Genomic DNA, 23,986 nt, shown 5'->3' on the forward strand with positions numbered 1-23,986 from the left:
GTTTGGGAACTTCCATGGATCTGTGTTTCTCTGTGTGAACCAGAGTCGTCAGATGGGGGAATCACGCTTTAGTGGCAGAATAAGTGGAGTGAGCTCTTTCTCTCTCAGTCACACCTTCTCTCTCTCAATGTCTCTCAATGTCTCTCTGTCTCTCTCTCAATCTCTCTCTCTCTCTCTCGTAATGTCTCCCCCTTCTCTCAATCTCTCTCTTTCTCTCTCTGATGTCTCACTTTACAGCAGAAGAAGCAGTGATTTCTGGTCTGTATGCACTCACAGGCCGGCCCGTGCTATGCTATGCTAGTTACGCTTCTACACGCGCAACAACCCATGACCATTCAAGACAATATTTGGACAGGCCGGGCATCGGATAGCTTCAGGGCACGCAGTTTGACTGGAGTCTCTGAGATCAAGTTTATTGCGATTGGCTAAGCATTCACACATACAGGGACTGACTTTCCAATTATTTGTTGATAATTAAATGTTGAGCAACACTGAGTACAAGTACAAAAAAGATTTAAAGATTTAAAGATTAAAAAAATAACAACAACTGGATGACGCAGACAGCGAGTTAAGTTGCATCAAAGCAGCTTTTCAAAGTGAAACAACCTGTGTATAATGTGAAGCTCTGGCACAGGTAGCTCTTAGTGAGAGGGCTAAAGAGCAGAGGAGAAGGGTGAGGGCGGAAAAGAGACAAAGGAGAGGTGGAGAAGAAGAGAGGTTGAGAGGAGAGGAGAAGAGGAGAAGGAGGAAGGGAGAAGAAAAAGAGGAGAGGGGAGGTGAAGATGAGGGAGGAGAGGAGAATGAGAGCAGGAGAGCAGGAGCGGGGGGGAACAGGGCTGAGCAAGGGGTACGGAGGGGCTGCTGGCCCCACATCATTTATTATGAGGCGACTCTACAGGACTCAGACCTGACCCGTTACCCCCCCCCCCCCCCCCTCCCCCCAGGGCCTCCAAGTACATCAATTTCCCCTGACTAATTCCTCTCGTCGTGAGCCCGCCCTCCTCCATTGTTCACAACAAGCTCTGGCTTTTTACGACAATGTGGCCGAGAGAGAGAGAGAGAGAGAGAGAGAGAGAGAGAGAGAGAGAGAGAGAGAGAGAGAGAGAGAGACTGGAAAGGATTGTGTGCAAAGGTTGCGAGTTCGATCGTACGTTTTGGCAATTGGTATTTTTGTGCTACTGGGCAAAGGATCCCTTGGCATGGCAGCGCCAGGTTTAGCAACTGGAGAGAGGAGGGGAAGTCTTCATCAGCCAAGAAGAGTAACAGTAACAGAATGTGTTTATCATTGCTTTTATCGGGAAATAATCAAAACTTATGTTCAGTTTTGATGAGTCTTGGCTTGTGGCTGAACATTCAGTAGTTCTACGATCTCTTTCGTCAATCCCTGACCACCCGGCGATAAATAAACCTCATTCCTTGTATGTGTGTTTTTAGTGTAAAAAGTGTAAATGTGTGTAAATGTGTAAGTACGTTCTGTGTACTATAGATGTTTATGTGTGCTTAAAACATATATCTTGGTTCTTAGGAGTGGGCATGGGTTATCTGCAACTGCATGTCTGCTGCATATGTCTGCCGCGTATAAATGTGTGTGTTTGTGTACATAATGTGGACGTGTCCTGCATATGTATGGGAGTGTGTCGTTGGGTATGTTTATGTATGTATAGTGCATATGTACACGCCTATATGTCCTGTATTTGTATGGGGGGATATAGCTAGCAGCTCCAGCGGAGGAAATGGCAGTCTTTGGTTTAAAGCAGAGATGGAAGATTGACTGCAGCACTTTTCAGCACTACAGCTGAAACCTGACAATACCTGGCTCCCAGCCCTGGCACACATGTTGTCCAGAGAGCTATGGTACCCTCCACACTTCCAACAACTGAAACTGAAAATTCTGCCTGCAGCACTTACCACCGTGCTCTCCGAGAATCGGTTGAACGTGTTGCAACATCTTCGCCCTACGAAACCAGATGCTAATGCAAATATACAAGGGGTAGAACTCAAGAACTAGATGGGGAGCCAGCATCAGCAACGCACGCTGCGTTCCGTTGCGTTTGAGCCAAACCTTGGAGAAAATGACAGCTATAAAAATTGCTAAAATGGTAAGTAGCGTGCTACATCCATGTTGATTTTGAGGTCCAACCTTTTACAAACCAGGCAAGGTTTAGGAGTGGCGTGCATGGCAGGCGCTCGCCTATAACTGCCGCAATAACAGGAAGCTAATGCAATTTCAGCACGCCATTACAAAGTCCACCGGTGGCCTTGCTATGCACTAATGCCACCATTACACACAATTAGACAATAACGATTGCCAATGCACAGTGCAAACAATGGTAATGTTGGAGTGTGCAATTACTGAAATAAAGTCATTACTTTAAATGACAGTGATAGTTTCTTATCGTGGCACAGTGTGTGCGCCATAAGAATGTGTATAAGATGAAAAGCCAAAAAGAAAAATATCTTTCTATTAAAAGCCGTTATAAAGGCAAAGCAGATAGGCCGATGCAAAACTAGCCGCTGGTTTGCGGAAAGATGACTGGAGCGCAACCAACTACTTGGTGAAGCGTTCTGCACCAATCAGAATCTCTCTTGGGTTGCGCTTCGGTTTAAATCTGTCAGCTATTGATTGACAGAAAAGCGTTTGGCAGCCCCATCCATTCTGGGGTCCATAAAGCTGCAATCTCACCCAATCATGAAGCAGAGGCCAAGCCCCGCCCTTTGCCCGGCAAAGTCTGAACAGGAAACGAGGTCCAGATGCAGCCCCTGGAGGAAGGTAAGTGTTTCAGATGCAGCGCAGCATGCTAAACAGAACCAGGCCTCACTCTCAATACTCCCAGCCTGCACAATGAACCTTTTTCTGGGACCCACAGGGAGGGGGGGGGGGGGGGGGGGAGGGGTCTAAGGGGGACGAGAGGTACTGGGCCAGTAAGTAGGAGGAGCTCCAAGAAACTAGAGGGACAAAGTTGGCTGAAGGTTCAGGTTGTCCTGGTCCAGAAAGAAAACCGATTGAGAGTCGCCATTCATCAATGTCCTCCACTGAATTTTCCTTTCTTCTCATCACAGAAAATCAATACGCTGCTTTGCATACCTCCGAAAATAAATGTTGTGTACACATGGTGCCGATTTGCTTTCACATAATCACATCCAATTTGTGTTGCTAATAACACGCAAGGTTGGAGAGGATACGGGAGAGAGCAGTGTAAGCCAAGAGCCGTAAATATCTGCAGCGGAGGTGGAGGTAGAGATCGTACACGGCCAATAGATGAACAGTAGAGGAGAGGATCAACACAGTGTGGGAGAGCCTATCCAACATGTAACTGACACGCAACACAGCCAGGGCCAAGCTCCCATAAAGTCCACCGCAAGAGGATTTGGCGGAAGGAATGGGGGACCTGTTACTGAGCTGCCGTTTGTTCAGGTCTTGACGAGGGGACACTCGGTGCTCGTTTCCTGGGGCGGTGACACTGACAGATCCGAGAACAGGTCTGCCGGAACCACTCTGTTTATCGAAAGGACGGAAATTTGGTTTAAGATCGGCCCGGGGCGGAAAAATAAAGTTTATCTCTGGTTCTCTTTTTCGCGGTCATTACTCTGTCTCTGGTGAAAGGCAGGATAAGTCTTTCAACCTAGCGGGTGTTTGGTGACGGAGGGATGGACGTCACATCCAGCCAAGGGAGAAGACACAGAGTTCTCATTACGAACTGTGCAAAAGCAGATTAAACCTCTCCACCCTTATTTCTTTGGATTTGATTATTCTTCTTGTTTGTGCTTTTGATTTGAGTTGATTGTATTTTGAACTACTTTTTATCATGCGATAGTCTTCATGTGGGTTTGGATTGGTGGGCTTTTCGGCTCATGCTTATAAGCAAGGGGCAAGGTTTCTATTACTTAGAAAATAATTATAATAAACACTGTTGACTGCTTTGTGAAATATGCCACATGTAAAGCACTTTACATGCAAAAAAATCACAACATTTTATTTTAGACAAAATCCACCCTACAGATTACCTAGCTGTCATGATGATTAAGGCTGCAGATTGCATAGACAGACTTTAAACCAGAAATATGATATTTGTAATTCCATAATGCCAATCAATGGAGCTAAGTGTATACTGTGTATATGAATCACCTAGCATCTCAACATAGAGGGCCGGTGTGGCCGCTGCGGTCATGTCTCTGTCCACAAGGCACACGGCTCCTTGTGTGTTTATTCACCCAAGTCCAGACATCACCCACGCAGAGGTTGAGGTCGGTACTCAAACACAACCTCCACTGGCTTCTCCAACATCAGCCGGTTCGCCAGCAGAAGGCTGGTCCTCCAACACCAAATTGTAAAAATCGAAAACAGCCCTTCTCAGACTCAACAAAAGAGGTTGATAAATAAACAAAAACTTGGATCGCGAGTGCACTTAATCTATACAATTACGTTTTCTGTAGTGCGCTTTTCACAAGTTTGCACGAAACATCAGTTTAGTACAGCTAGTATGGACGGGTCAAAATGCCCAGAGTATGCCTAATACGTTCCGTTAGTATGTGGGCCTGTAGCCGTAGAGACTGTTGTGTGGCCACATAGGCTGCAAAAGATCATGGCGTCATTTACCAGATGAGAGCCAGTTCTCAGCCAGAAACCCTTGGGATGTGTATAAACACCCCCACACACACAAACACACTTTTTTCACGGACGGAAACTGATTCAGACCCATTTATGAAGAGCACACACGCACACAGACACACACACGTCCACACGAGATTGTGATATCGCCATTGACGGGACACTGGTCTATGTATTACGTATGGACTGAAAAGGAATGAAGAAAGAAAAGGTTGAGAGAAATTAAGGGACGATGGAGAGAAAGCAAGAAAGACTTAAGTAATCAAATAAGCAATAAAAAATTAAAGAAGAAAAAAAGGAAAACAAATTTACTTTGGCAATAAAAAAAATAAAAACGAGTAAAAGAACGATAGAAACAAAACATGAAAGGTGGATTCATGGGGTAAACAGGTCGTTTTCCCAGAATAAAGTAATAACTGTTTATTCCCTGAAACTCGCAACAAAACATCTGACCCCACACTTCCATTGTTGCCCAATTTCAGGAAAAAAATGATTTTCTACGTTATCTCCATGAATCACTGGCTTGATGGCGGTCATTGGGGGAGATATTTATCTCTCCTCCATCCACGCCCCCTGGTTTGAATGAAGACAGGAGCCCTGCGAAGGGTTAAAACACCACATCTGATTCCAGTTTGGCCGTCTCTCTCACACACGGGCACACACAAAAACACACACACACACACACACACAGGGCTGAATGACTGACGACCAGTGGCGCGAAAAAATCTAGTCTTTCAAAATAAAAGCCTTGCTTAGCAGTGTGGTAAAGCATCTGACCAGTATGAAGACATGAAGGCATGCTTCTCTGGTATTCCTCACTAAATAACACTGAGGAGCACGTTATTTGCCTTATGTAAAAAAAAAAAGAAGATTGGAAAGGAAAAAGGTTAGTTACTAATAAGTTCCCTTCATCAGCATACAGCCTCTGCTGGCCAGAGGGGGGCACTGTTGCACCATACTGGGAACCCCCTCAATCACCTTCCTCCCCCAACCAACAACCTCCCCACCACCATCACAAGGTCCCCCTCTCCTCTACCTCTCTCCTCTCCTTCCCCCTCCTCCAGGAAAAGGAAGACTCTGCTACAGTACAATCAGCCAGGGAGTTGGATGGGGGTAACATGTATAATTAATCTATTACCTTAATCTGACCTCAGAGGAAGGGTCACCACTGTGTGTGTGACTGCAACATGGTGACTGTGGTCCTGTTGACCTCATGTTGTCCGCCCGCTCAGTGTTGCAGAGCAAGGGGGCTGTGGTCTTGTGTCCTCAGCTATGGGTGTGGCTCCTTCTTCTGGACCCAGTCTAAACACAACATGGCGCTGGACGCAAGGCAGCCATTGGTCCGAGCCGGGGCAGAGCGATGACTCATCGCTACGAGATACAGCTGTTTCTTCTGTGGTGATGGGGTGCGTCAAGAGCAAGGGGCGGGAGCCTCAGTCGCTGCTGCCGCCGCGGGCGTGAAGTGTACCGCGGCTGCCGCCTGCGTGCGTGCACGTGACGTGGACCGTAGCTGCCGCGGGCGTGCACTTGCAGTGGGGGCTGCTGCTGCTGCAAATGGGCGTGCGTGTTTCGGGGGGGTGCCATGGGGGGTGTGCAGTGCACGGAGACCCGGGGTGGTGGGGCAAGGAGGCACAGCCTATTGCCCCCCCCCCCCCCCCTTTAAGTGAGAGGTCACAGAGGTAACAGTGTGTTTACGTGTGACAGAGCGAGCGGGAGAGCGAGAGAGCGAGAGAGCGAGAGGCCCCACACGCACATCTGGTTCACAAGCTGGGCCCCGCGGTGAGGGAAGGGGTGGGGGGGGGCATGGGTGTGTGTGTGTTTACACACATTGTTTAAGCGTTAGTCTGTGTGCGCGTGTGTATAGTGCACGTGTGCTTGTTTACACGTGTCTTTTAAGTGTTCGTCTGTGCGTGTCCATGTGCTTACCTGCGTCTTTTAAGCGTTCGGCTGTGTTTGTGTGTGTGTATATGTGGGTGTGTTTATGTGCGTTTTTAAAGCCTTTTTTTGTGCGTCTTTATGTGCATTTAATACACTTTTATATTGTGCAGTTTTGCTCCCATTTGTAACAGAGAAAAATAGGACTTGACTGGGATACGTCAAATCGATTCAAAAACAGTTTTTTACAGAGAAAGAGCGAACTAAATTGGCAAAGGGGGAGAGAGAGAGAGAGAGAGAGAGAGAGAGAGAGAGAGAGAGAGAGAGAGAGAAGATGAAGTCTGAGTGTTGTCATAGCGACAGTTTGTAACACCTTCCGTGGTTTACCTGCAGGCAGACAAATACAAAACCAAGGAGGAGAAATGATGAATGGAGATACGTAGAATGATTGAGCGACAAGGGAACATAGTTGGAGAGAGAGAGAGAGAGAGAGAGAGAGAGAGAGAGAGAGAGAGAGAGAGAGAGAGAGAGAGAGAGAGAGTTAAAGGGAGCTAGAGGGAGAGAAAATAGGAGGGAATAGAGAGAAGTAGAGATTACATTAACGAGACAGAGGCAGTAAGAGAGAGAGGTGAAAGGAAAGAAGATGGAGTGAGAATGTATTGATAGGCCTAATCACCATGGTGACAGAGGTTATCAGATACAAGATGGATAGAGGGCTGGGATGTGACTCAGCACAATTTGATGAATGGAGATACGTAGAATGATTGAGCGACAAGGGAACATAGTTGGAGAGAGAGAGAGAGAGAGAGAGAGAGAGAGAGAGAGAGAGAGAGAGAGAGAGAGAGAGAGAGAGAGAGAGAGAGAGAGAGAGTTAAAGGGAGCTAGAGGGAGAGAAAATAGGAGGGAATAGAGAGAAGTAGAGATTACATTAACGAGACAGAGGCAGTAAGAGAGAGAGGTGAAAGGAAAGAAGATGGAGTGAGAATGTATTGATAGGCCTAATCACCATGGTGACAGAGGTTATCAGATACAAGATGGATAGAGGGCTGGGATGTGACTCAGCACAATTTGATGTTCAATGACCTTCCATTATCAAACATTCACACACATACATAAAAAAGACACTGATGGGCATGCACACACACTCACGCATACACACACACAGAACGCAATAATGCCATAAAGCGTTAATCAGTGCAGACCACACTCTAAACATGAACAGACATACTCCCGTGAACATTCTTCCATTTTTACTGGAAACCAAACGAAAAGAGAAATAGGAGCCGAGTTATTATGAAGTTATGAGTTATGATGAATACTCTACATTAGGGGGCCTGTGATGTGTGTGTGTGTGTTTGAGTGTGTAACTGTGTATGTGTGTTTGAGTGTGTAACTGTGTGTGTGTGTGTGTGTGTGTGTGTGTGTGTGTGTGTGTGTGTGTGTGTGTGTGTGTGTGTGTGTGTGTGTGTGTGTGTGTGTGTGTGTTACTGTGTGCGTGGGTGTGCGTGTGTTACTGTGTGTGTGTGTGTGTGTGTGTGTGTGTGTGTGTGTGTGTGTGTGTGTGTGTGTGTGTGTGTGTGTGTGTGTGTGTGTGTGTGTGTGTGTGTCTATGTAACTGTGTGTGTGTCTGGGTGTGTGTGTGTGGCTGTATGTGTGTCTGTGTGACTGAGAGCCTACATTCAGGAGGGAAAGGGCAGCAGAATGAGCTGAATAAAACATGTATTCACATCATCAGCGGCGACAGGAAATATCAACACACAGGACCACCGTTCGGTTTCCCAGCATGTCTGGGGGTTTCACAGCAGAGCTATTTATATTAAATTCATGGATAGTTAGCTAAAGTGCTGTTTGTTTATTTCATAGTGTTGTATAGAATTTCTATTTGATTTGATCTAAACGTACATCATTTGTTGAATACATTGCCGTCAAAAAGCCACAGAAATACATACACACAATTTATATTTATATTTATAGTGATTGTTTATTATCATTGGAGAATGTAATCCCATACGGTGCACGATTGAAAATGATACCCTTCTCTAAATTTGCTCCCCTGGTAAAGTCAAGCAAATATATATATATATTAACGCTAATTGACAAGGTGGCCATTGAGTTGCTTGATACCATAAACCACATAAATGCAGTGGTAATAACGTCTGTTTGCATACTAACATGTGTGAGCTAGACCTTGCTAAGCGTGCGTCTCACCTGACAGGGTTAGCGGTGGACGCTGGCATAATAGCTTCACTTTAGCATGGCTGACTGGCCTCTCTATGTGGGGCTCATGGCATCAGAGCAGTGAGGTGTGAGGAAAACAGGCTTTCTGTTAGCGATCTCAGAGAGAGAGAGGGACATAGAGAGACAGAGGAAGGGAGAGAGAGAGAGAGAGATTCCGCACACACAGCACTCCACTGTTGGCGTCTAACTAGCGTGACACCGCTAACACCGTAGAACCACATTCAACTCTAGAAAACACGGCTGCCCTCAGCATGTGGAGCACACAGACAAACGCACACACATACGCACAAGGTATATGCGTAATTTTGACGAGATGGACAGAACCTGCACAGAGGAAGGCAGTGTGTCTTGTGTGTTTGTGTGTCCTGGTGGGATTCCAGACAGAGACTAATATATAGCAAGAGAGCAGACAATTGTTGTAATAGAGAAACACACACACACAGACACACACACACAGGGAGAGAGACAGAGGTATTCAGAGAGAGTGAGATGAATCGTAGTGATTCAGGACTATAATAACACAACTCTAATCAACGCAGGCGTTGTCCCGGAACACAAATATGTGATCGGGGACAAGATAGAAGAGAAAGTATAGGGGGGAAAGGCAGTCTCTCTCAGACAGACACACACACACACACACACACACACACACACACACACACACACACACACACACACACACACACACACACACACACACACACACACACACACACACACACACACACACACACACACCACTTTTGCTTTCTCCCTCAGCCACAGCCCCTCCCCCCTTCTCTGGGGTCCAATCGATCACGTACAATTCCCAGAATTCTTTGGGTTGGAGACTTACAGCCCTTTCGCATTATCAATGGTCCTTATCAATGACTGAACCAGACCTCATCCTTCACAGATAACCCTTAGAGAGTGACCGGGTGAAGACTCACAGAATCATTTCTTTCAGGACAACAACCATCCATCTTTGGTAAGCTGCTCAGGACGTGAAACCCTTCCTGATGTCCTGGTGTCTCAAATACAAAGTCTCTGGAACCAAGGCAGAACAAAAGCAACCACTGGCAACAAGTTGTCCATACAAACCGTTGTGAATGAGCTTAAGAAGCTTAAGGAGAACAGGTTGAAATACCTTGGAAAGAAAGTCCAACCGGTTCTCAGCCTTAACCTCGGATACACAAAAGATTTGCTAGTACGGAGCTGTGAAGGCGCAGAAAAACAATATTTTTGTTGTTGTTATTGTGCCTATTTTCTGTAAAATACTTGTTTTTCAGAGAGCTTTGATTCCCTTGTGAGCCAACCACCGACCTTTGACCCCTTGGGTTGGACATAGATGTTCAGAGCAAAGCACACTGTTTGACTTACCTATCCACAGGCAGTGATTAATGTCTACCAGTAAATGTTCAGCATCTTACCACCTCAAGCACCACCAGTCCCCTTTGACTCCTTTCCCACACTGAGAGACACCACCCCGGTCCCTTTTCCTTCTCATCCTTCCTTTTCCTAGGTCTCTTCCTGGACAGATGGTAAACACATCGCTAATGCCTCGTCTGTCTGTCTGTCGGTCTTCTGAGGCCTTCCAGAGATGAACGTCTAAACGCAAACGCCACCGTGGCTCCAACGTCCCTTCCTGCCTTCCCGTTACATGCTGCGACCAGAGCGAGGTCAGAGGTCAGATTAGTCACAGGTTGTATCCCAACTAATTGCGTCTTTTCAGCTAGTATTTATGGCTAAACATCCTCATAAACACTCCTACTCTCCTGTCTGCGCGGAAGTCGGAAGATGCAAACCACGTCTTTCTCTGTTTTTTTTCCCCTTATATGGGAGTTTAACAAATCATTCACATCTTGTTCTTTCTTTGATGAATAATAACGATTTGAGTCATAAAAGTCAGTTAATAGAGGAATGGTGCTGTCCAGCTCAACTGGTAGAGCATGACATTACCACTGCCAGGGTGAGGGGTTAGATTTCCACCCATTCTTAAAATGCATGCATAAGGATAATGTAAGATGCTTTCGATATCAGGGGTGAGTCAGACTAACCCCAACCTCACCTAGATATTTCCATGTTTATTTATACCCTAATGATTTTGAAAGACAAATATAACACTGATTTCAAAAATAACATTAATCATTTTTGGTCTTCCCATCCACCAAAAGAATCAGTTGGTAAGAGAGCATTTGCCTCCCGTGCCCCGTATTGATGGAATAACCTGCCCCAGTATATCAGGGAAGCAGGGTCTGTGGATGCTTTTAAATCTAGATTGAAGACATTTTTGTTCTGTAAACAGTATGGAGTGTTATCTGTTGTTGTTGTCCTCAGTCATTATTTGTTTTAAGACATTTTGTTTTAATATCAATGTGTTGATGCTGTTTTTTGTATAGAAGTGTTCCGAGACAGTTTCGATGGTGGGACTGCACTTTAAATAATAAATAGATTGAAATTGATGGAGAGGTATAATGAATATGTACTAGTGTGTGTGTGTAGGTGGTAGTTTGCTGCATGTGTGGGTGTCAATAAGTGTGTTTTTGTTTGTCCGTGTTTGTACACGTGTGTGTGTGTGTGTGTGTGTGTGTGTGTGTGTGTGTGTGTGTGTGTGTGTGTGTGTGTGTGTGTGTATGTGTGTGTGTGTGTGTGTGTGTGTGTGCGTGCGTTTGTGTGTGCGTGTGAATGCACACATGTGTTTGTGTGTTTGTGCGTGACCCTGTGATGGACCGGCGTGACAGTGTGGCTGTTTTCCCATGCTTAGGAGGGCAATAGCTGTAAGAGGGACAGGGCATTTCAGTTCAGATCGAATGAAAAGTAGGACAACCGTGGAAAGTGTAGCAATCAGATAAAATCAGAGCAAACATTAGCTTGGCAGTTTGTGTCATGGTGGAAGACATTTCAAAACACTGCAGATTAAACTAATGTGTTGAAAAACAACAATAGAATTGTTTTATATTTCCAAATCTGTAAAATTGCAAGGTTTAGCGAGTTTTGGCTCTCGTCATTTAATTGTGTGTTTGTGCGTGACCCTGTGATGGACCGGCGTGACAGTGTGGCTGTTTTCCCATGCTTAGGAGGGCCAGACCCTAGCCTCCTGCCATACTGCTTTCACACGCTGGAGTGTCAGCCCAAGGCAGACCGAGTGTTCACACCAGCATAATCTAAAGTGCTTTAGCACCAGATTTAGCTCCAAGCTACGGGCCCTGCTCTGGAGCCGGATTAGCATGAACAACATTAACAGGCCAACAACGGAAATCACTAAAAGCACAAAGCTAGAATGGTGAGCCTGTGTGAATTGGTCTATGTTGCAGAATTGCCCTTGACCAATCAGGGCCGGCAAATCACTCACTATATGGCTCTATTTATTGTTTTCTAACTAGCGACTGTGCTCAAGTCTTAGGCTCGCCGCTTAGCCACATCCTTCAAACATTTGCGAGATCTCTCTCGTCCAAAGAGTGCTCCACTGTGTTTTGCTGATTAATTTTCCTTGGGCGAACACCACAAGAACCTTCAATTGCGTGACAGTACAACAGTTGGCGAGGTTGTTTGAGCTGCTCTGTAAATTATTGTAATCTAGGGTTTCAGAGTGAGGACGTGGTGCATGTTAAGGCCAGGGTTTCAAACTAAACACCCGGCTTAGATGTTGAAGTGTCTGAGCCAAAAGTCTTGAGTCTCTGAGTAGCAACAGGGGAGGAGATCAGTTGAAGGATGGATGGATCAATCTAAATTAATTCATGAAACAATATTTTAATTCAATATATTTATTCTATTAGTAATCCAAGTCTCAGTGCGCACATAGCAGGACAAACCAACAATATCCTTGTGCAAATAGAACTAAGGTCATGTCAGGAGATAATAAAACAGGCTTATATAAAAATTTTAAATAACTACAGGCAACCCGATTACATTACAAATTTCTAAAACTAATCAAATTTAGAATATTTAATAATGCATTCAATGAGCAAGTAAATTACTTTGTCAGACAGACAGGTTTCAGCGCGATGCCTTCATTTCCATACACTATATGTTCCATACAGTAGAGTATAGTGGCTTTGTGTCCCGTCTTGAATAAGGGTCGCGGACTAGGGGTTCCTGCACTCTGAAGCAGAGACATTGCAAACTCGGTACAGAGAAACTTTGAGCGTCAGCCCATTTTTAATGGACAGTCGTGCAAACTTGCAGAAATAACATTCACTTTTTGCTACTTCACCTCTGCGCTATTATTTTTTTAAACAGGATGTGGAACAGTGGTCCATGGAAAATATCCCCCCCAACCAAAGAAAAGGTACTTATTCTTCACAGTTTTGCATGTCACTCTCTGAACTTCTCACCTTTCCCTGTCATTTACGTGTCAAATGTTGCGCTGGGCGCCACAGTAAAGGCTTCCAAAACATATTTTAAAGCGGTTGATACCTTATGGCATGCATACATATATTTTAAAAATTCAAACTGTGAAACACACTCATTGGATCTGCCAGAAATAAACACACTACAGCGTCCCTCAAAGGCACTAAAACATGCAGATTCTTACACGTAGCAGTAAAGCATGTTGCTGTCAATGCGTGAGAGGGAGATGAGAGACTGAGAGATGCTCCTGCTGCAGTCTGTTCTGACTGTGGTTCCTCTGAACACACACACACACACAGCTCAAATAAGTGCTTGAGAAGAGGGAGGCTTCGACATGATGACCAGAATGACAGCGAGAAATGGCATGGGTTGAGAGAGAGAGAGAGAGAGAGAGAGAGAGAGAGAGAGAGAGAGAGAGAGAGAGAGAGAGAGAGAGAGAGAGAGCATGTGGCTGCCTCATGTGGACCGGACCCTATTACCCTCCCGCCGCCCCACTCATAATTAGCAGCAGGGCGTCGGTGCATGTATTTTGTATTTCTGGGTTGCTTTTGATTCCCCATTTGATTCCTATTTTCTCTGAGAACCACGACAGAGCAAACCAGACCCACATGTCTCCCCCGGCGTGGCTTTGTTGAGAACAATAGCTGTAAGAGGGACAGGGCATTTCAGTTCAGATCGAATGAAAAGTAGGACAACCGTGGAAAGTGTAGCAATCAGATAAAATCAGAGCAAACATTAGCTTGGCAGTTTGTGTCATGGTGGAAGACATTTCAAAACACTGCAGATTAAACTAATGTGTTGAAAAACAACAATAGAATTGTTTTATATTTCCAAATCTGTAAAATTGCAAGGTTTAGCGAGTTTTGGCTCTCGTCATTTAATCTTCGGTCTGTTGTGTTAGTTGGCGAAAGACATTTTACAGCAGACATAAATGTCCTAGATTTGTTCCCAGGGAACTTTGCTCAAATATGATCCATTTTCAACAATTTGACAATTTTCAAGGAATTTTTGGAATTTTTAACTTACTAATTAGATAAAGAGGAGACAGTTTGACAAACAATCACAACTAACAGGATCTCTCCCTGCAGCTGAAAGTGCAGTCCCTGCGACAGAGCTAGCCCAACATGTTCAGTGTCTTGGCAGTTGTTCTGACGCATTCTTTCACTTCATCTCTCAGTCCATCCGCTCTTAGGCTCTCTATACCAGATCATCCACAAACATTACACACACACACACATATACACACACATGAACACACACACACAGCCGAAGGACCCTCTGTGTGTGTTCAGAAATCCCTCCCAGACAGACCAGGGGGAGGCCGGGTGTGTGTGTGTGTGTGTGTGTGTGTGTGTGTGTGTGTGTGTGTGTGTGTGTGTGTGTGTGTGAGTGTGTTTGAGAGAGAGGAGTGTTTCAGTTCAACATGTGCTTGCGGTCCTTATCCACCCTGCATTAATAAACGTCCCCCCCCCACCTCATCCAGACGTAATGAGATGCACAAACATCAATGCATGAGCACACCCGACTAATGGCATTAATGTGAGGAGCAGAGAGAGGGTCCAGAACTCTGAGTTCTGAGAGTCAAGGAAATTGTTGGCGGGGGATAGGAAAACCATTATGAAAAACGGGGAAGAGGGAAGAGATTGTGATGGGAATGAGAAGGGACAAATGACAGACGTTTTACACTCTTCCAGAACTCGTCGGGGGAGTTTGACTCTTCTTGATCTCTCCCCGAATCTAGCTGTCAATCAGATTCCCGAAACAGGCAGCAGAATTGAAACTAGCTCCAAAGTAAAAAGGCTGTCGTTTTGTGTTTAGTTCGCTAAAGATGACGTCAGGAAAAAGGGGACGGGATTAACATTGCCAAACTGATTTGTTTTGTTTTTGTTTTTTCGAGACCAATCAAAGCTTCCCTGAAAGCCAGACAAATCCTTGTATCCACCCAACTCTGTCCAAAAACCTAAACATGGAAACTTCCAGAATCAGAGAGAGGCAGAGATCTGGAGTGTTGTGGCTGGTCAAAAACCTGACACAAAGCACTGTGGGTAAACGGACGACACCAAAACAATACACAAAAGACACTTCTTGGGTCGTGTTACACCATTGAACCAAGAACCTTCAAACACGAACAGCCTTCAATCATTGGCCACAAAAAAGAAAGATCTTTTTTTCTTTCATGGTAAGATGTCTGACAGGTGAATTTGATAGGCTTAAGTTAAGAGTCTAACGTGACATGTGCGCTGAACACAGTGTTTTGCTAACACCGTCACACGCTCCACTAGTACGGGGGGGGGTTGCAGGGGGGGGGGGGTGCGTTACAGATATCAAACACACGGAAAATCTCCCCCTGATCACACTTTTTGAGCTCTCAGCTTCCACGCAGGCCAGCGCCCCAGGGAACTCTGGGTAATTAATGACAGGCAGAGGGTGTCCCTGATTGACCCCCTCAACCCCCCTGGATGCTCAGTTACCGCGGCAACCGGTGATTTCAATATCTCCTGGGTGATTGGTCGAACCAGCCTCCCCCAGCCTCGGGGCACAAGGTGGGCAAGAGTCAACAGAGTATAAGGATTTGAGATTTGGAGGGGGGGGGGCTCAGATGGGTATAATTATAAGGTAGTACAGAGAAGTCTCCTTATTCCCACTTTGCTAAGCGACCTGGAGTCTACGGGGGCGGTGAGGTGTTGCTAGCCCCCTAACCCCCAATACTACTATCTTATTCACATCTGGGTGTGGAGTAGAGCCTCTGTCTGACTTTTGACTGTAGGGGGCACTAGCTAGCTATCAGATGCTCTGCAAAGACCAGCCGAACATGGTGTGCCAGTCATACACACAGACACACACAGACAGACACAGACACAGACACAGACACACACACACACACACACACAAATACACACGGTCGTAGAACATGGACCTCCATTAGGTAGTTTCATTGACCATGGTTCTCCATCCAGGCCTGCTCTCCTCTTCACGCTTCCCTGTTCAGACACAATGAGAACCATACTGCCATAACCCCGCTCTGCAGCCCAAGGTAGAGGTCCTGGAGAGGTCTCAGCTTACTCTGAGAAGCATGGACACAAGCGCACACACCAACAGATAAACTGAGAGATACACACACCCACACCCACACACACACACACACACAGAGATAAACAGACAGACCCACACAGACACATACACACACGCCCTGTGGCCTGTGACCTTTGCCCTCTGCCCAGCAGGTAGTGACAAATGAGCTGATAGTTAATGTGAGCTGAGATGGACCTTCTGCAGGCCTGAACACTGGGCCTGTGTGTGAGTGTGAGTGTGAGTGTGAGTGTGAGTGTGTGTGTGTGTGTGTGTGTGTCAACAACAGGAAGCACGCAGCGCGACCTAGCAGAGCACATAAAAGCACGCACATGCACCCCCCCCCCCAGACTTTCATGTCTCCCTGGTCTCTGGTATCTCTGTGTTCATAAAGGGGACATCAGCTGCAGCTGGGTGCAGTTCTAAACCCGCCCTGCCCAAAGGCACACCATGTTTCCTTCCAAAAAGGCCTTCATTCATGCCGTGCTGCATATGGTCATTAATGTGGAATCAATACCATTCGTCGTGTAATGCTGAGCTGTCATAACGCAAGACCATGTGCGTGTTGTATTTACTTTATCCCATCGGTATTGCCAATGATTTTCGGAATTGATGTGAAGCACTCTGCTTTCAATGATTGTAATAAAAGATGCAATATAAAAGGTTTTTATTATTGTTATTGTTATCAACAAGGCATTTACCAGAAGAACATCGGATCAATGTTCATCTTGATTCATTAACATTTCTAATATATTTGAGCTTAATGCACATCAAAACATTCCAGGCATGTCTTTACTTATCTAATATTGACATCTAATCACTTTCACCCTCTCCAAGATGGAGCAGCTTTGGTGACTGCATCACTAAGTCAGAGGAGGTGGGGTTTAACATTCCAAACAGTAATAACAGAATGTAGGGGGGGGGGGGGGGGGGGGGGGATCGGCTTTTATAGATAATTAAGATAAGACTTTCATTGTCTCCAGTTTAACATTTCTTCATTTCAGCGCTTTAATCAAAAAACATTTTACAGTTAATGAATGGCATTTTCTGATATTTACTACATTGGCTAGAAATGCACAGATAATGGTTAGGGCATCTTGCTCAATGGTGCCTACAGGTAGCCTTGGGACATTAGGGTTTGAGCCCGGAACCTTTTGGCTGGGGGTCAACCCGTCTGACTCCTGTACTATCCAGCCCCCCAGCTAGGATCTGATGGACTGATCCCTCCTACCGTGGCTCCTGTGCTTTACGCATTACATTACGGCACACGGATTCAAGTCGTATTAGGGGAGAACTTCGGGACTTTTAGGGGACGATTGCGGCCGCAGCATACCCGCTCAATACTGGACCAGTTAAAATTGTAATTTGTACTTATTTATTTGATTTAAAAAGGGGCCGCATCCCGCTTAAAACATAAGCGTTGGCATTTGATGAGCCGTACATTTCAGCTTTAAGCTCATTTGCATCTGTAGTTCCTCGGCAGCAGATCACAAATGTATGTTTGTTAGCAAAAGGCAAGTAATGAAAACCATAAGTTAACATTAGATGCTATTGAGTACAGGGCTGAGTCACTATAAAAATCATTTTTTTGCCAGAGCTGAGAGAGCAGTAAATATTGCCCAGGTTGATCAATCCTGAAGGAAGCCTTTAAGGGGGCAAGATGGGCTTTGAAAGCAGCTTTGGGTGGAGACCCGGATTGGCCCATCGGGGTGTGGTGACATCACCATGCACGTCAGAAGAAGGAGTGGTAAACGTTTGGATTAAACAGGTGGTCAGTGGCCAGGTCTGTTCGAGATATACTGTAGGGCCACTGTCTCTCTCTCTATGTCTCTTACTATGCTTCTCAGCCTTTTTGCCAAGCGTGAATGCAAGGCATTGTGGGGGATCTCTCCCTACGCCTACGTCAATACGTCTACCGTATTCTGTAGGAACGCATTTAAATATGTAATGTCCGACGCCAGGGTGGCAAGTCAACAGGCCCCAGAAGAAGAACAAAGAGATACACAGAGAGAGTGTCACACATAGAGAGACACACAGAGAGAGACAGAGAGAGAGAGAGAGAGAGAGAGAGACAGAGACAGAGACAGAGACAGAGACAGAGACAGAGCTAGTGCTGACAAGGCCGCACTTCATCCAGACTGTAAGATGACCGTGTGCGTGTAGGAGCTTCTAATCAGCAGGGCTGGCATTTGCCACCTCCCTCTTCACCTTGGTACAAACACAGCTCTGTACGTCACACAGGATTACGCTGCTTTAACTTTAGCAGTTGCGACAAACCAGAACTGTGAGAAAAGTAAAATAACTTTTTCCTCTCCCCCTGGAGATTGCACAACAACACACAAAAACAGACATTAGTGTCGGGGAAAAAAAACCAGGCCACATGAAAGGTTCTCCTGACGCTCAGAGTTTGGGTTCTGAAGTGAAACACAATAGAGAACCGCAGAGAAATGTGCCACAGATGTACTGACGTGGTGAATAAAGTTCTGTCTGCAGTCGGAAAGCTAGCCTACAGAAAACAACCTATTTTTCTCAGGAAAACCCTGGAATCATTTCAGTTTCAGAGGCTTATATCAGGCTATACCATGCATAGAACGCCTTACTTTTCGTCTTCTACTTCAATAAAAGTAAGGGTTTTCTATGCAAGATTCTATACTAGTTTGATAGAATGACGTTTTTTTCCATGTGCAACTAAATTTTTCTACTTTGTGTTATATACATCTTTGTCATTAATAACAATATAAAGACTAATATTGCTAATAACACCAATTCATTATACGAGTTTTTGTTGAAGGGATACTACTCTACTCTTATATATCTTTTCAATATGAATATATGATATTCTTTTACAAACATTTGACTCTCTCTAGAACTTTGTAAGAGAGCTGCTGCAACACCAGACTATTAACAAAGTCATTCCCTGCATGGAGATTCAGCTCAGTGGAGGGAGGTATGGGTCTGATAGCATTTCCTTAAAGAGAAGGTGTTTTGCAGAACGTTGAAAGTGCAAATGCGGGAAAATCACTTGCGGCGCTGAGAATTTCAGCTATTCAGCCATTTTGGGTGTAATATACACCTATTGCAACGGTCTCTGAGTTACTGTATTAACTAGGACCGAGTAGTGGAACATTTATAGATATAAATGCAGCTATACAGAATTAGCGATGGTAATTGCTGTGGCTTGGCTTGGCCCAAAATCGGTAGCCTGGCCTTAGCAAAACCATAACCCTTCCCTGAACTTAACCCTCTCTAAACAAATAGTAAACTCAACCCAAAAACGAACCAAAAAATTATACACTAACACGCACATGTCACCATTTCCTAATGAATCATGGGAAATTACCACCAGAGATTGTTACTCAACCAAGGACAACCCAGACTGACAAGTCGATTGAGGATGAGTAAAGCTGTGAGGCCGGGGAGCCGATCGCCTACGTCTCTTGTGACTGAGAGGTAATGATAACAGGAAGTGGGACAAGTGTTGCTCTTTGGCCCCCGTCGTTCCATCAAACCTCTGTTAAAAAAAAAGAGGTCCCAAACTCTAAACAGGGCCCTGGCTATTAAACAAGACAGTACTCTAGGCCTGGTCTGAGCGGGGTAATGTCAACACAGCCGCGACTGGCGACGCTGTGCCGGGGGTGCAAGGCGATTGGTCGAGGGATGAACGCGGGTTCGATTGGTGAGAGGGGGGGGGATCGGGGATGGGGGACATGAGGAAGAGAAGGAGGAGATGGGAGGAGATTGAAGGACAGAAAAAGGAGAGGGACGGGGTTGGGAGGAGCAGAAGGGCTAATTCTGTGTTATCCTGGTAGGAGTGAACTCTGGTACTGTTTCCCTCTCTAGATATAATCCCCCTTGCCTAAACACAGGAAGGAAGAGATAGGTAAATAACCCCGGCCCTCCGATAAACCCGACTTTCTCATTTTTCCCATCTTCCTCTCCTGGCGGATGGCGTGTTTATCCTCAAAATAGAGCAGGCGGACAGTGCCTAGCGTGAGGGGGTAAGGATATACCAATGTGTATGTTATTCTATGGCTAGTGTTTGGACAATACTGTGATACTTCCACGCAGGGCTGAAATATAGCTATTGTTTACGCTGGATGAAGGGATAAGGAGGAGGATATGAAGGAGAAACTGAGCAGAAGGACAGTGGGAAGAATAGGACACCCTCCATGTCTTCAACAGTATGGGCTAGTCCCAAATAATCTCATCCAAGTATTTAGCACTATTGATTTGTTTCCCAAATATCCTTGATCCCTTAAACTATAGTGTATGGACCTCAAAATGACCTTTATTTCTTAAGAAAATGTCCTCCATGTTTTTAGAGGTTTAATTCAGAGCCCCAGAATGTCCCCGCGAGGTGGAGGGCTCATCAGAGATGAGCCTCAGGGGGTTAATGAGACAGGATGGAGGGAGATGGGTTGGTGGTGGGGGTACGGAAGGCAGCTGGATGGATGGATGGACGAGGGGGCAAAGGGATGGAGCGCGGGTAATGGTGGTCAAACCAGGTCACCGCGGATGAGACGCCGTCAAGCGACAGGGGGGGGGTCTCCGGGGGGTCACCGGTGTCCCACATCGCAGAGAGACAGTCACACTCCATTGTTACAACCTCCAGCACGCCCCCCTGCTGGGAAGGGGGGTGCAGGGCGTCTGGGCTCCTGGAAGGGGAGGTAGGCTCCGTAGCCTGGGGGGGAAGCAATTACAAGCTTAAAGCCGTCTGTCTGCCAGTGGCATGCAGCTCAGATAAGATGAAAGCTACAAAAGGACCAATATCAACATCACTCTGCTCGCAGGGTAAGCAGCGATGGGAGCCAGATGTTGCGTGTGTAAGCCACGCTATAAGTATTGCGCAGATTGCCTCGTCTTCATCCAGATCCTCGTAACGGGGACACGGTGTGAACGGTCTTGAGTATGCCACAGATCTCAGGAATCCGAGGCACTGCCGGACAGTGTCTCTTCTTCCCAGGATGGGTCAGGGGGGGTTAAAGGTTAAAGGTCTTAGGGGGCTGCCTCAGGGGTGACCCCGGACACTGTACGAGGGGTCGTTGAAGGAATATTTGGTTGCAGTGTGTGCGTGTGTGTTTGTGTGTGTTTGTGTGTATGTCTACTTGTCTAGTTCACACAAGCTCATGTACAGAACATAAACAGGCAGGATTTTCAGTAATCTGCCTGTTAAAACTAACCAGGGCTTAAATCTGCCTCCATCTCCTCTGACTCTATGATGGGTAAAAAAACGTCAACAGGATGGAACATCATATTTTATCCTCATTGTGCATATTTTTACACTGCCAAAAAAATCTTACATTTTATTCAGGAAAATCAGTTTTTATTATTTGTATTATGACAGCCACCCTAGCAGGAATACAAGTGAGATTGAATGACGATTCTATCTATCTTTAATAAATGCATACTTTGTTGAACAAGTTTTTGTTTTTTTACATACATTCCAGGGGAAATGGATTGAGGCGGAACAGACTGATACGTTTCTCGAAACTGGTAGGAGTTTGTGTAGCCAAAGGGGCGGGGGGGGGGGGGGGTTACGGGATGGTTTTTGGGGTGGGCTACGGGTTGGGGTGCTATAGTGTGACCGCTAATAGCACGGAGAAGGAATGTTTGCTGAGGCGGCCCGGGCTGCTGATCCCAGTGGAGAGGCAGCAATGGGCCTGGGTGACAGAGGTTAGGTCTGCTCTCACTGCTAACTGCTGCCGTCAATGGCATGCTAATCACTGCCGTCAATAGCTGCTGGTGTCGTTAGCATGCTAACCTGTCTGATGAGGTAGACGTTAGCATGCTAAAAGGGAATATAGAAGTCTCATGGACACCTTTAAAAACACATTGTGCGTACAAACACAGAATCATGCATGCAAGCACGCACTCACACACACAGTCATCATAGTTCTTAAGTCAGTACAACTATTTTGGAAGAATTTTAAGGATCTCACCAAATGCCAATCATTATGATTATTTACCAATAACAACGAATGAGAGACTGATTTACTGATCTTATTTTAAGTACAGGCAAAGGCTAAGATACTTGGTACCATCAAAGGAGGTACTTTACTGCTATGTAAGTCCAGTGGTGGTGGCGGTGGTGGTAGTGGTGGTGGGTCTCATGCCCTCCAGCAAGGTGGGTGGGTGAGTGGGGGGAACCTGGGGACTGCCCAGGTTCTGGGCAGTCCTACCCACAGAGGCCCTCACACACTCTGGGTAAACACTGGCCCGCCACTAGGCGCAATTAACTTTTTTCTAAAGCCAAAGCTAAATAAATAAATAAATAAATAACGATAGAAACCTCAGACGGAAATCAAATAAGCAGGGCATGGAGGAGACCCATCTCATTTCATCCCCAATACCTCATTATAAACACAGGCCCGTTGCCATGGCAAACAAGCCTTCAAGGTCCAATTGGGAGATGTGATGATTTCGGAAAAATGTGCTTCTGCATGAAGGCCAAGTTCTGTGTTCATGGCACTGCTGAACCAAACAACAGGTCACTGTAACATTGATCTGTTTAAAGAGTACGGGCCTCAATCACCTAGTGGCCATTTCGGTTTCAAAACATTCAGTTACCCCACCCAGGTTGTGTTAGGAGGCAATACGGCAGCTAAATGAATACAACTCATGTTGTCTTCTTCATTGTAGGGCAGGCCATGCACACAGGTAATGGAGAGCTCAGCATTGTTAAACAAAATGTATTGATCAATAAGGTTGAATGAATACGTAAAGATGCCCTAAATGTAAATGTGAATGTATGATCAATATCGTGAGAGTGTTATTGTTTGAGCTATTCACTGCCTGTGAGCTATTGGGCAACCATAGTCCATTACACTCGACAAAGCTGTTTTTTATTCATATTGTTAGCAAACCAATGAACATTTGGTCAAATACTCAGTGGTGTGTTCAGTTCAACATTTAAAATTGTAAATCAGCCTGGACTGGATTGGAAATACAGCCTTCAAAACTTGTCAATGACCAACCAGGTGTGCATGCATTTGAACCACAATTACAAACTGTAATTAAAATGTAATCTTTATTGTTGATGAACTAAAAATCTGTTATTATTCCCAAACAATGTGTGTTTGCAGAAATTTTAATTAAAACAAAAATCTTTCCCGTATGGCCGTGACCAAAATTCCAAAAGATTTGTAGACTAATATCACAATATGAATATGATATTAAAACATTGAAAGTGGATGATATCGGCTTATTACAACATTGACGGTAAGCCTTGGGATCCCCTCCCTCTCCCTCTCTCCCTCTCCCTCTCCCTCTCCCTCTCCCTCTCCCTCTCCCTCTCCCTCTCTCTCTCTCTCTCTCTCTCTCTCTCTCTCTCTCTCTCTCTCTCACACAGTTTGGCAGGGAGAGCTGGTGGATGCTGCTTGTGTTGTTTTTCCTCTTATTTTCTTTAATAAGTTCCTAAGTAGTGTAGCGCTCTGCTTTACAGCCTCAGGTGTAATTAAGAGAGTCCATGAAAACACTGAGGAGGAAATGGCCTTGGTATGAGCTAGCTTATATAGACTATAGAACAGTACGGTTTCAGGGAATAAAAAAAGCATAGCATGCGTTCAGAATTGTCTTTTAGCATAGCACACGTTCATACTTAAGAAATTACCATAGCACGTATTTACACTACAGAATAGCACATATGCAGATGATTGTATAGAATGAAAAACCTGAATCACAAAGCACAGCACATACTTAAACAATAAGTAGCATAGCATGGATTTCAAATATTAACCGTATGGGCAGCTGGTCTGAATGTTCAAAGGTTCAAAGGGCTTTGCAGGGGGGAAAACCAGACCAGATCAATAATAGCAACAATAAAGGACAAAAATTGACTCTTTTGTTCTATAAACTACAAAATAGATT

The 23,986-nt window shown here is 45.3% G+C and overlaps 1 protein-coding gene and 1 long non-coding RNA gene across 2 annotated transcripts in view; both read right to left on the bottom strand.

Moving 5' to 3' along the window:
• scfd2 (sec1 family domain containing 2) overlaps window positions 1-23,986 on the bottom strand; it is a 91,738-nt gene that overhangs the window by 48,547 nt on the left and 19,205 nt on the right. The window lies entirely within an intron of this gene.
• LOC132469640 (uncharacterized) lies at window positions 11,272-21,310 on the bottom strand. The gene is made up of 2 exons (XR_009528455.1): window positions 11,790-21,310; window positions 11,272-11,476 (listed from the first exon to the last, which is right to left on the bottom strand). It is a non-coding gene; the product is annotated as an uncharacterized LOC132469640 (long non-coding RNA).

Source organism: Gadus macrocephalus, chromosome 12, assembly GCF_031168955.1.
Source record: "Gadus macrocephalus chromosome 12, ASM3116895v1".
Taxonomy (NCBI): Eukaryota; Metazoa; Chordata; class Actinopteri; order Gadiformes; family Gadidae; genus Gadus; species Gadus macrocephalus.